Source organism: Stegostoma tigrinum, chromosome 7 (assembly GCF_030684315.1).
Source record: "Stegostoma tigrinum isolate sSteTig4 chromosome 7, sSteTig4.hap1, whole genome shotgun sequence".
Classification (NCBI taxonomy): Eukaryota; Metazoa; Chordata; class Chondrichthyes; order Orectolobiformes; family Stegostomatidae; genus Stegostoma; species Stegostoma tigrinum.
Window position 1 is genome coordinate 21,592,570 of NC_081360.1, and position 12,081 is coordinate 21,604,650.

The window sequence follows — 12,081 nt, forward strand, 5'->3', positions numbered from 1 at the left end:
TTTAAATGATAAGTCAGAGACCTTTTCCAAGTAAGCCAGCCACCCTGCACCTCTCACAAAACAGTGGAAGCACTTGGAAATGGAAAACCACTAAGAAACCTTCTAACAGATCTTGTGATCAAAGGCTACCTAACTGCTTTCCCAGGTTTCCTCTGTCTGATATTATTTCCTTCTGTCCACATCTGTATGTGTATAGGGGAAATTGTACGGGGATTAGAATTTTAATTTATAGTGTTATATGCCAATGGTTTAGATCAGTTCACTGGTAGCTTGAAGCTAGTTACTTGTAATAAATAGGAATTCTTGCAAGTACAGAAACTCAGTCTCTGCTTTCCACCAATTAGCATCTAAAATACAGGTAAACTGTTAAAAAAAGTCATTAACTTTTCTGACTTCTCCAGGAATAGCAGATCTTGATTTCCAGTGCAGTGCTCCAGTCAGTCATGACACCTAACCCTTTACAAATGAATCAGAGGCCTGGTGAAAAAAATTAAATAATGATGCATCTCTCTCTTCAACATGTTTGAGGAATACTGATTGAGATATGCAGAGTTATAACCATGAGGTGCTAGTCAAAATAATTTTTTCAACATAAAATCATGCAGCCAAATTGAAAAAGACAAAGAAATACAGAATTGAGAGAGAGAGAGACATACAGAAAGAACAACAAAAGGACAGAAATTTTTTTTAAAAATCTAAACTTAAAATCTCCAACAGTAACTAGAAGATTAAGGACCCAGGTTTGTAAAGTAAATTTTCAGTGAGAGAGATGTTTTGTAAGTAATTAAAGCTCACCTTACTGTTAAATTTACAATTCAACTTCAAGATCAGGGCCCAATATTCTTTGCCAAGTCCACTGATGACCAGCAAATGGTACAGCTTCATACCACTCCACATATATGAATGCCAAGCCTCGCAGTCAAATACTCAAGGAAAGAGTAGGCCATTTGGGCCTTTAAGCCTGCTCCGTCATTCAATATGATCATGGCTGATCAGCCAACTCAAAACCCAGTTCCTACTTTCTCCCCATACCCTGTGATTCTTGCAGTCCTAAGAAATATATTGAACTCCTTCTAGAAAATATTCAATGTTTTGGCCTCAACCACTTACTGCAGCAGAAAATTCCTGGTACTCTTAAAATGTGACCCCTCGTTCGGGACTCCTCGGACATTGGGAACTTCATTCCCATGTAGCTCTGTTGAAATTTTTAGCGGTTTCTATGAGTTCCCTCCTCATTTTTGCAAACTCCAGTGAATGTGGTCCTAACTAATTCCAACTCTCTTCATATGTTAATTCTGCTAGCCCAGGAATCAGTCTGGTAGACATTTTTTGCACTTCTTCCATAGCCAGAATATCCTTTCATAGAGGAGACCAAAACTACGTACAATACCTCAGATGTATCTCGCCAAGATCCTGTACAATTTCAGAAAGACATCCCTGATCTTACACTCAAATCATCTCACGATGAAGGCCAACACACCATCTGCCTTTTCACTGCTCACTGCACCTACATGCTTAACTTCAGTGACTGCGTTCATGGACAACTATATCTTATTGCACCTCCCTATTTCCCAATCTATCACCATTCATATAATAATTTGCATTCCCATTTTTGCTACCAAGTAGACAACTTCACGTTTGTCACACTAACGCAGCTCTGCATTCCTCCTCATACCTCCCTCCCACCCAGTTTTGTGGTTATCTGCAAAGTTGGAAATATTCCATTTTGTTCCCTCTTGTAAATCATTAGTGTGTATATATATTGTCAACAGATGGGGTCCAAGACTGATTCCAGCAGGATTCCACTAGTCACTGCTGCCACTTAGAAAATGATCCATTTATTCCTACTCTGTTTCCCATTGTCAACCAATTCCCTATCCATTTCAGTACACAACACCATGTGCTTTAATTTCACATGCTAATTTCTTACGTGGGACCTTAATGAAACTCTTCTGAAAGTCCAAGCAAACCACATCCACTGGGCTCCCTCTTATCAACTCCACTTGTTACATCCACAAAAAGTTCTGATACAGTTGTCAAGATTTCCTTGTAAAACCTTTGAACAGAATTTTTATTTTTACAAGTTGCTGAATTTTATATGCATGTAACATTCACATACAGGTTTTCGAGGGGTAAACTCTTCATCTGCTAATCTATATTACAAGTGCTAAAAATTATACCTCATCACACATGCATCATGCTTGAGGAATACGATACATAACTAATTGTGAAATAGAGGGGGTTGAGATTTCATGTGGTCAAAGAAAAGTAAATAATTCCATCTTCATCTTGTCAACTACTAAGTATTATATAAAAGTAGAACTGGGCATAGCATATATACCATAAGTAGTCAACCGGTATTACATATGAAGTCACCTAAGAAGCTGAATTATTGAGATATGCTCAGCAGCTGAGAGTATAAGTAGTACTGGCAAGAGTACTTAAAGTGACTTTCCACTCAGTGTAATGCAGATATGAAAGAAATACAGAATCTAGCCTGCTCTAATCAGTTTCTTGGTTACAGTAAATAGACCTGAAATGAGTACGAATGAACATAATATAAATTGTATTTTTATTTAAAATTACCAAAGCTCCTGACTGATGCAACAGAAGCAACAGACCATTATTTACACTCTCCCAAGAACTAGATGCTGGAAATTAGAAGCTAAAACAGAAATTGAGGGAAACGCTTAGGAAATCTGGCAGCATCTGTGGAGGGACAGCAAAGTTAATGTTTCAGGCCCAGTGACCCTTCATCAGAACTGGACATTATTCAGTCTCCCTTTACTAGAATGTACTAGGCTCTTGGCAGTTAGAAATCTGGAACTAGTTATGAACAGACTCAAATGTAATTTGACAAATCTAAAGGTACTAGATATTCAACGTTGTCAATGTCAAACACTTCCCAGCAGTACTGATGAAGGGTCTAGGCCCGAAACGTCAGCTTTTGTGCTCCTGAGATGCTGCTGGGCCTGCTGTGTTCATCCAGCCTCACATTTTAGTACCTGTGGAGCTGTTTTGTTTTGACTTGTATAAATACATTTACCATGAGGTAAAATAAAACTGAAAACATTATTATTAGATTTCTTTTACCATTTAGTAATTCCATGGTTCATGGCTTAGAAACTGCAGAAACTACAATGGCCTGCTGTCAACAACTTGGTGCACTTGAATTTTTTTGTAATAACTATAAACAGTTCTGAATATTTACACATAATTGGTTAGGTATAAACAACTGGGATGAAAAAAACCTCCAAATAAGAAATATAAACAAAAATGAGCCAAGTTAGCATTCTACTTCACAGGATAATAAGTTATGAAGAGAGTAATTTCTACTAACGTGGATCAGTTTGTATCCATATTAGAAATGAGACTGTAGGGGAAGAAATGAAGGAAGAAAAAGAAACTAAGAGGCATCAATAAAAAAAATGTCAGCTGCCTCAAAGTGTTTGCTTTCCAGGTGAGCTATCAACCTATTGAATAAATCGCAAGAATGTGCGGTGTGTTTAAATTCCATGCAGAACTTCAAATGGATATTTTCCTTTGACTGGAAGATGCCTTGAGCTATTAAAAATGCTCAAGGCTTAACTGTAAAGAGTGGCATATGTAGTGCAGCCTTCTGGAGTTTGCTTCATTCACACAAATACATGTAGTAAAAACAGTGAAACACACATACAGATTTAAAATTGGGCACTTCCCAATAAAGTAGATCCACAACAGTCGTTAACAGGATGGAGGTCATTGAAATATCAAAACAGTGAAAACATACAGAAAAAGAAATTACATCATCGGAATCACTTATGTATAGTGATGCAGCAAGGTCCACAATCTTCCCAAAAGATGCGCTATCTAGGAGAAATATGGATGACGTGTCCCACAGCATGAGAATTTTCATCTGTGTTTAGCCCCAAACAGAAAATAGTGTGAAAATAGTAGAAGCAATTCCACTGCTGAAATTATAATCATGGAAAGAGTTTAAGGAAAACTGTAGATTTTAATTTCTATTTCTGTCCATGATGCCACTGGCCAAAGGATTATTTTAAGAGCATGAACATGTAAAAACAGTAGGTAGTGCTCCAGAATACAAAGACCCACTATTAGAAGAAACTATAACAAATCAGATTAAGCATTCCTTCCAGAAAATAATGGGTATTAAAAACAAGCTACAGGCAACTAATCTTGCTGTACCAACTGCATTACAACCATCCTGAATATTACAGGAAACACTTTTTCAACAGTTGCTTTTTACTGTTCAGTATATGACCACTGGAGGTATATACTCATAAGATTCTAATGTTCAATTTTGTTCTAACTTTAACAAGTTAGAGAATTACAGATTTGTTTTAATCAAAAATATCCTTTTTTGTACAGCTAAGGAAACTAGTTCTGTTTTGAGAGAATTTTTTAAGAATGCTCTGCATGCATAGTTTGAAGTTAGAAACAGAAAGAAGTGGATAATACCAGTATGGTGTGCACATTTCCTTTTAAGCCCAGTCTCTAATGCACAATAAACTAGATCATGTTTCAAAAAATATCCAGTGTATCAAAATAATATATTAAATACTGCTGTAGACACCTTAGAATATCAATATTATTATCTATTCTTCTCAAATCAACAAACATTCACATGATAAAAATAATCAATAATGGTATTAAAATATTTTAATTAACAAACAGAGGTGGGGGGGAAACTTTTCAAAATGATAGAGAACGTACTGGCTGAATAAAATTAAATTAAGTTGGTTTCTTTTGCTTAATTTCAAACCTGGATTTTTTTTTCCACGACAAGCATTGTCTGTTTAATCTGAGTAGCTTTCATTTAAGCAAGATCCAAGTTGTATGTTCAGTCAATCTCTCTTCAGGTGTGGTCACTGATTTACTTACCCACTAAAGCAATAATGTTTCACAAAACCAACCATAGCAAGCTGATGTACAAATATAGTAGACTATAGTACTCAGATTCTTCCCCACAAATGCAAATTTCTGATCTCAACCAAGTAGCTTGAGGTAAGAATAGGGGGAAGTGACTGCAAATCAAACAAAGCCCAAGCATGTCAATGAGATTCAATGTGCAAATAGAAAAGAAAATTCAACCATATCTTGTAATAATAGTGGTGACCAATAACAGAGCAGTATATTGCAAAAGCAAAATGTTAAATTGGTAAATTTGCACATTTTTCCATGTTTTAAAGTGAGTTAAGATTTACTTTATTTCATTGGCTTTTCTACTTGGCAAACTCTTAATCAAATTTGGTAAGTCTAATTAATGAGTCTTGAATGGAGTGAGTTTTTAATTACCAACTCTCTTGAACTCTAAATTGTCGAACTGCTTGTCCACTGTCTAAATTTCTGGTTGACCAGAAATTTCCTCCAAACAAACATTCGGAAAATAAATATTCAGAAGTCAGCGGCCTACACTTTGTAGTCAGCAAATGAATGACTCTTCACAGTTATTATAATGTCATATGCCTACAGACATTAGCAATCTAAAATAGCATGGCACACACTACATGATATTTTGAATGTGTATGAACAGGAAAACAACTATGTGTCACCATAACAAATTAGAAAGAAGAATCTTGAGAGTCTAAACCAGAAAGAATAAAATTAGAATATTTATCATGTACAGAAAAAATAAAAAAGGGAGGAAAAACATTGTATTTTACCTCTTTAGATTATAATCCTAACAATTAATGTAAAAATTTAAATTTAACTTTATTAAAACCGCCAATAATTAAGCTCTGAAAGAATGGAATTCCATATGTACAAAATTTAACCTTCAGCCCCATAGCAGTTATTCAGCAGGGAGCATCAAATTGTGTAAAAAAAAATCACTTGCATGTGAATGGAAAAGCTAAAATTCTTTCTTAGCATGCTTGGTGGAAATTACAAAGTTATCCAGCATGGAAACAGACCATTTCGGTCCAACCACTCTGTGCCAGCAAGCTATCCCAAGTTGACCTAGTCCCATTTGCCAGCATTGGCCCATATCCCTCTAACCCCTTCTTATTCATTTGCCCACCAGGATAATTTTTAGTTTTACATGTTGTAGTTGTACCCGTCTTCGCCACTTCCTCAGGAAGCTCATTCCAGACATGCACCACCCTCTGTACGAAAAAGTTACCCCTCAGGTCTTTTTCTTAAATCCTTCCCTTCTCACCTTAAACCCAAGCCGTATAGTTTTGGACTCCCCCGTGTGATGAAAAGACCTCAACTATTCACCCTATCCATGCCTCTCATGATTTTGTAAACATCTATATGGTCACCCCACAACTTCTGATGCTCCAGGTGTAAAAAGGCCCAGCCTACCCAGCCTCTCCATATAACTCAAACCCTCCAGTCCCGGGAACATCCATGTAAATCTTTTCTGCACCCTCTCAAGTTTAATATCTTTCCTATAGAAGGCTGACCCAGAATTGTATGTAGCACTCTAAAAATGGTCCCAACAATGTCCTGTGGAGCTACAACATAGTTAGCTGGTTGTGTTACTGGTTAGGTCGTATATCACAGCTGTACTGAAGGACAGCCTGGAGAGATCTTGCAGCGATGCATTATGGGTAGAGCTCAGGAATAGAAATGGTGCAATCACAATGCTAAAATTGTACCAGAGACCTCCCAGTTGCCAGTGGGAGACAGAGGAAGAGATATGTAGTTCGATTCTTTAAAGATGTGAAAATAACAGGACTGTTTTGACGGGTTACTTTAACTTCCCCCATATTGACTTGAACTCACTTAGTGCCAGGGGTGGATGGGGAGGAATTTGTTAAGTGTGTCCAGGAGGGATTTTTTGAAACAGTATGTGTATAGTCCAAGAGGGAGGGAGGCCGGCCGTACTGGACTTGGTATTAGAAAATGAGCCCAGCCCAATGATCAAAGTTTCAACGGGCGAGCATTTTGGAAACAGTGACCATAAATCTGTACATTTTCAAATATCTATGGATCAGGACAAGAGTGGACCTCAGATGAAGATGTTGATTAGGTGAAAGCCAACTGTGACCAAATTAGGCAAAAATTGGAATATGTGGATTGGGACTGGCAATTTGACAGTAAATCTACATCTGACATTGGGAGTCTTTTAAAAGTCAGTTGATTAGAGTGCAGGACTGGCACATTCCTACAAAAATGAAAGACAGAAATGGCAGAATTCAGGAACCTTGGATGACAGGAGAAATTATCAGCTTCATCAAAAAGAAGCATACCCAGGGTCTAGACAACTAAAAACAGACAGTCCTTGAAGAATGTAGAGAAAATAGAGGAATAAGCTAAAATGGGGAGTCAGCAGGGCTAAAGAGACTTTGAAATGCCCTCGGCCAGCATAGCTAAGAAGTATCCCAAAGCATTTCATACATGTACTAGAAGCAAGAGAGTAATTAGGCAAACAGTAGACCCACTCAAGGATAAAGGAGGGAGGTTGTGTGTGGAGCCAGAGGAAATAGATGAGATCCTCGATGAGTACTTTACATCAGTATTCACCATAGAGAGGGATACAATAAACGATAAGGTTTGGGAAAAGGTGTGTGAATACTCTCGGGCAGGTCAACATAATGAAGACGTGAATACTGGGTGTCTATAAATACATTAAGGTAGACAAGTCGCCAGTGCCAGAAGGGATTTATCTCAGAATACTGTGGTAGGCAAGGAGAAATAGCTGGGGTCTTAACAGATATCTTGGCCTCTGTGGTCTCAGGTGATATTCCAGAGGAGTGGTGAATGGTCAGTATTATTCCTTTGTTTAAGTACGGAAACAGATAATCCAGGTAATTATAGACCAGTGGTGGGGAAGTTATTGAAGATGATACAGGAGACAGGATTTATTTGTTGGACTTGTTAGTGATAAGCAGCATGGGTTTGTGTGGAGAAGGTCATCTCTCATCTACTTGCGTTGTTTGAGGTGACAAGAATGATTGATGAGGGATGGGTAGTGGATGTTGTCTACATGGACTTTAGTAAGGCATTTGATAACGTATCTCATGGCAGGCTGTAGAAAAGGTAAAGTCTCATGGGATCCAAGCTATTCTGGCTAAATGGATACAGGACTGGCTTGATCATGGAAGACAGAGTAGCAGCGGAAAGGTGCTCTTCAGAATGGAGATCAGTAAATAATGGTGTTCTCAGAGATCAGTGCTGGGATCTTTGTTGTTTGTAAAGTATTTAAATGATCTGGAGAAAAACATAGGTGGTCTGATTAGTAAATTAGTGGATAACATGAAAATTGACAGAGTTACAGGCAGTGAGGAGGACTGTCAAAAGACACAGCGGGATATAGATAGATTGTAGATTTTGCAGAAATGGAGTTTAATCTGGACAAATATAAGCGGACATATTTTGGAAGATCAAATTCAGGTGCGAATTATACTACAAATGGCAGAACGCTTCGGAGCACTGACATTCAGAAGAATCTGGGCATACAGGTCCACAGAAATCTGAAAGTGGCAACACAGGCAGATAAGGTGGTCAAGAAGGCATACAAGCATGCTTGCCTTCATCAGCCAGGACAGTGGATAAAGAAGTTGCTAAGTTATGTTACATCTGTATAAAACTTTAGTCAGGCCACATTTGGAATATTCCATGTAGTTTGGCTGCCACACTTACCAGAAGGATGCAGATGCCATGGAGAGGGTGTAGAGAAGGTTTTCCCGGATATTACTTGGTCTGGAAGATTTTAGTTACGTGGAAAGGTTGGATAACCTCAGATTATTTTCACTGGAAAGACGGAAGATGAGCGGGTGATCTGATAAATGTTTACAAAACTGAAGGGAACGGATAGGGTGGATATTCAGAGGCTTTTTCCCAGGGTGGAAAGATCAGCCACAAGAATGCACAAGTTCAAGGTGAGAGGGGGAAATTTGGAGAAGTAGTACAGGGAGGTTTTTTTCACATAGAGAGTGGTGGGTGCTTGGAATGCACTCAGTGGAGGTGGTGAAAGCAGGCATGTTAACAATGTTTCAGTTGTATCTTGATAGACACATTACTGGAGGCGAACAAAAGAATAGAAATGGTGTATGGGCCATAAGTAGCAGATCTAAATAAGGACAAAGAATCGGCATAAGCTTGGTGAGCCAAAGGGCCTGTTCCTGTGCTATACTGTATTGTATAACATGACTTCCTAACTCCTATACTCAATGTTCTGACTAATGAAGATAAGCATGCCAAATCCCTTCTTTACCATCCTGCTTACCAGTGAATTACACATCTACACCCCTTGGCTCCTTTGTTCAGTAACATTTCCCAAGACCCTAGCATTAACTGTATAAGTCTGCTCTGGTTTGCTTTACCTAAATGCAATACCTTATATTTATCTAAATTTAACCCCCCTGCCACTCCTCAGCCCATTGGCCCATCTGATCAAGGTCCTGTTGTACTCAGATAATCTTCATCACTATCCACTGCACCACCTATGCTGGTAGTCCACGTATAACCCTTACATATGGTTGAAAGATGAAATGCTGTTAAAAGCTTAGCTGCTAGCACAGCCAGTTCCCCTGACAGCAACTTGTTGATTTTTGCATTTCACTATCCAGGTGCAATCATTTGAAATTGGTGTCCAAATCACTCCTACTGTGAATGCTTGCCAACCTTAGTACACACAAAATCTGGACCAAATTCTTGGGTCATTGTCAAAAACACCATTTCTCAGCCACTGCCTTAATCCATCTGTTTGGTCAGAGGTTTAACCAGATAATCTGCAACTTTGGTGTCCTATTTTGTTGGGATGAGAATCAGACACTTCTTCTACATCATCAAGACCATATACTTCAATTCATTTAGGATTGCTCAGTTCGTTTCAATCTGCTTCAAGACATTCAGTTGCTCCAGTGCATTCTTAGCCTGCCTCCTTGTCTCTCCACAAACCAGAGGTCTCCCAAACACTGCTGCCCATATCCTAACTTGTGCGGAGTCCCATTCACCTAAAACCACAACACTCCTGCCCTACATTACCCGCTAGACTCAGAACCTTGTAATTTTAAAATAATTTTTACATTCCATCCTTAAACCTTTAAGACATTCCTAGTAAACTATCCCAACAGAACCCAATGTCTTCTGTCTTTGGTTTATTCTTCTGTTTTTATATCCAATAACAATCCTGTGAACTGTTCTAGGACAGAATACATTATTGGCCTAAGGCACTAAATTCATCTGTTTTCTGTCAGCTCTTTCTCCTTCAAAACTAACTTGATTTTTTTTTTCCTCCTCAGTACTATCTGTCTCTTTGTGTTCTAGAAATAAGATGCCTATAAGCCTCAAGCATGATTCTAAAGGTCTTCAGGTGCAGTAGAGGTGTCCCTATCTCTGAATCAGAGATTCTGACTTAAGTCCCAACTCAGGATGCCATGACCATACAGATATGCCATAATATGTCCAGAGACTCTACCCCATCGAATCTTGCCATTTAATATCTCCCATTTTCCACCCAATTATCAACATTCCCCTTTATATCTACCTCCAGTTGACCAACTTAAAACCTAATACATCTCTTACCTTTCACAGTTCTAAAATTGCCTCATAATGTTAACTCTAGTTCTCTTACCACAGATACTACCAGATCTGCCTAGTACTTTCAGCATCTTTAGATTAACATTTCAGTTCAGTGCAATATAGTACAGAGAGAATCCTGCAACTTTCAGAAGGATATTAAAATAGGCCCAACATAGGAAATAGTCAAGCAGTTGCCAGTGTTCCTCTCTCTGCTCACTCATTCATTTGGAGCCTCTCAGGCCACACAATGCACAAAATGGCTTCAATATTTGTTTAGATGACTGTCATAGTATTCTGGCTGTGAAAACTGACACAATAAATTCAGCCTCTAATGTGTTACAGCTCTTCACCAATCAATCCAATCTCCAGAATTTTCCTGCAACTTCATATTCAGAACTGACTCCAACATGACCCCATTAGCTTCCAAAACAATAATCAACATAGAATCCCTACAATGTGGAAAGAGGCTTTGCGGCCCAACAAGTCCACACCGAACCTCACAGCATCCCACACAGACATGCCCCCTGTAATCCACCAAATCAACACATCCCTGAGCACTACAGGCAATTTAGCATGGCCAATTTTCCTAACCTGCAAATTTCTGGACTGTGGGAGGAAACCCACGCAGACACAGGGAGAATGTGCAATCTCCACACAGACAGTCGCCTGAGGGTGGAAAGCCTTTCTCATAAACATTATGTTGAACTGTCTACCTCATTAGGCATCCGTTTTCAAAACACTCAATATATAGGGTTACCCTGAAAAATGTGGCTGCCGCTGCCAAGTGTATTGTTCATAAATTCCAGTACATATTAGAACAATGTGTGGTTAGTGCATACCCATTATGTGTAAAGTAGGTTCAAATACAATTGACTACAATTAAGTACGTTTTGTAATCATCTTATGTACTGTTAAGTCAAGACTTGCCAAGTGCAGTCAAATATTTTTAAGTTACTTTTTGCAAATATGTGTCATATTTGATTTACAATCCACTTACAACAAAAAAAAACATCCACATGAATAAAGAGAAAATACTGCCGATGCTGAAAGTCTGAAATAAACATGGAACGCTAAAAACATTGGAGCAGGGCTGTTAGGATCTGAGGGGGAGAAACATGGTTCACATTTCAAGTCTGGTATGACTCTTCGGAATTAAAGGCAGTTAGAAAATAGGTTCTTAATACTTTTGACAGAGACAGAGGAGGTGCAAGAAGGCAGATGGAATAGAGATCTGATGCAAAAGAAAAGGGCTGTTAATAGTGGAGAAAAGGGGAAAAAAAAAGGTGTTAATTCATACTCAATTTACATGTGAAGACAGAAAAATTAGTCTTTGCTACCAGGTGCAGAGTAAGTGCGTGCGTGCGCGAGACAGTGAGAGACAAAATGCAAAAAAGAATGGAAGGCAGGCATAAGGTGGTCAGTTCCTGAAGTTATTGAATTCAGTTCTGGATGTGAGTTTGCTCGCTGAGCTGGAAGGTTCATTTTCAGACGTTTCGTCACCATTTTAGGTAACATCATCAGTGAGCCTCTGGTGAAGCGCTGGTGTTATGTCCCACTTTCTATTTATATGTTTAGGTTTCCTTGGGTTGGTGATGTGATTTCCTG

At 38.6% G+C, this 12,081-nt stretch overlaps 1 protein-coding gene and 1 long non-coding RNA gene across 4 annotated transcripts in view; one reads left to right on the forward strand and one right to left on the reverse strand.

Annotated features, from left to right (window-relative positions):
* Positions 1-12,081, reverse strand: part of hdac4 (histone deacetylase 4) — a 532,576-nt gene that overhangs the window by 328,746 nt on the left and 191,749 nt on the right. The window lies entirely within an intron of this gene.
* Positions 1-12,081, forward strand: part of LOC132209812 (uncharacterized) — a 42,040-nt gene that overhangs the window by 22,177 nt on the left and 7,782 nt on the right. The window lies entirely within an intron of this gene.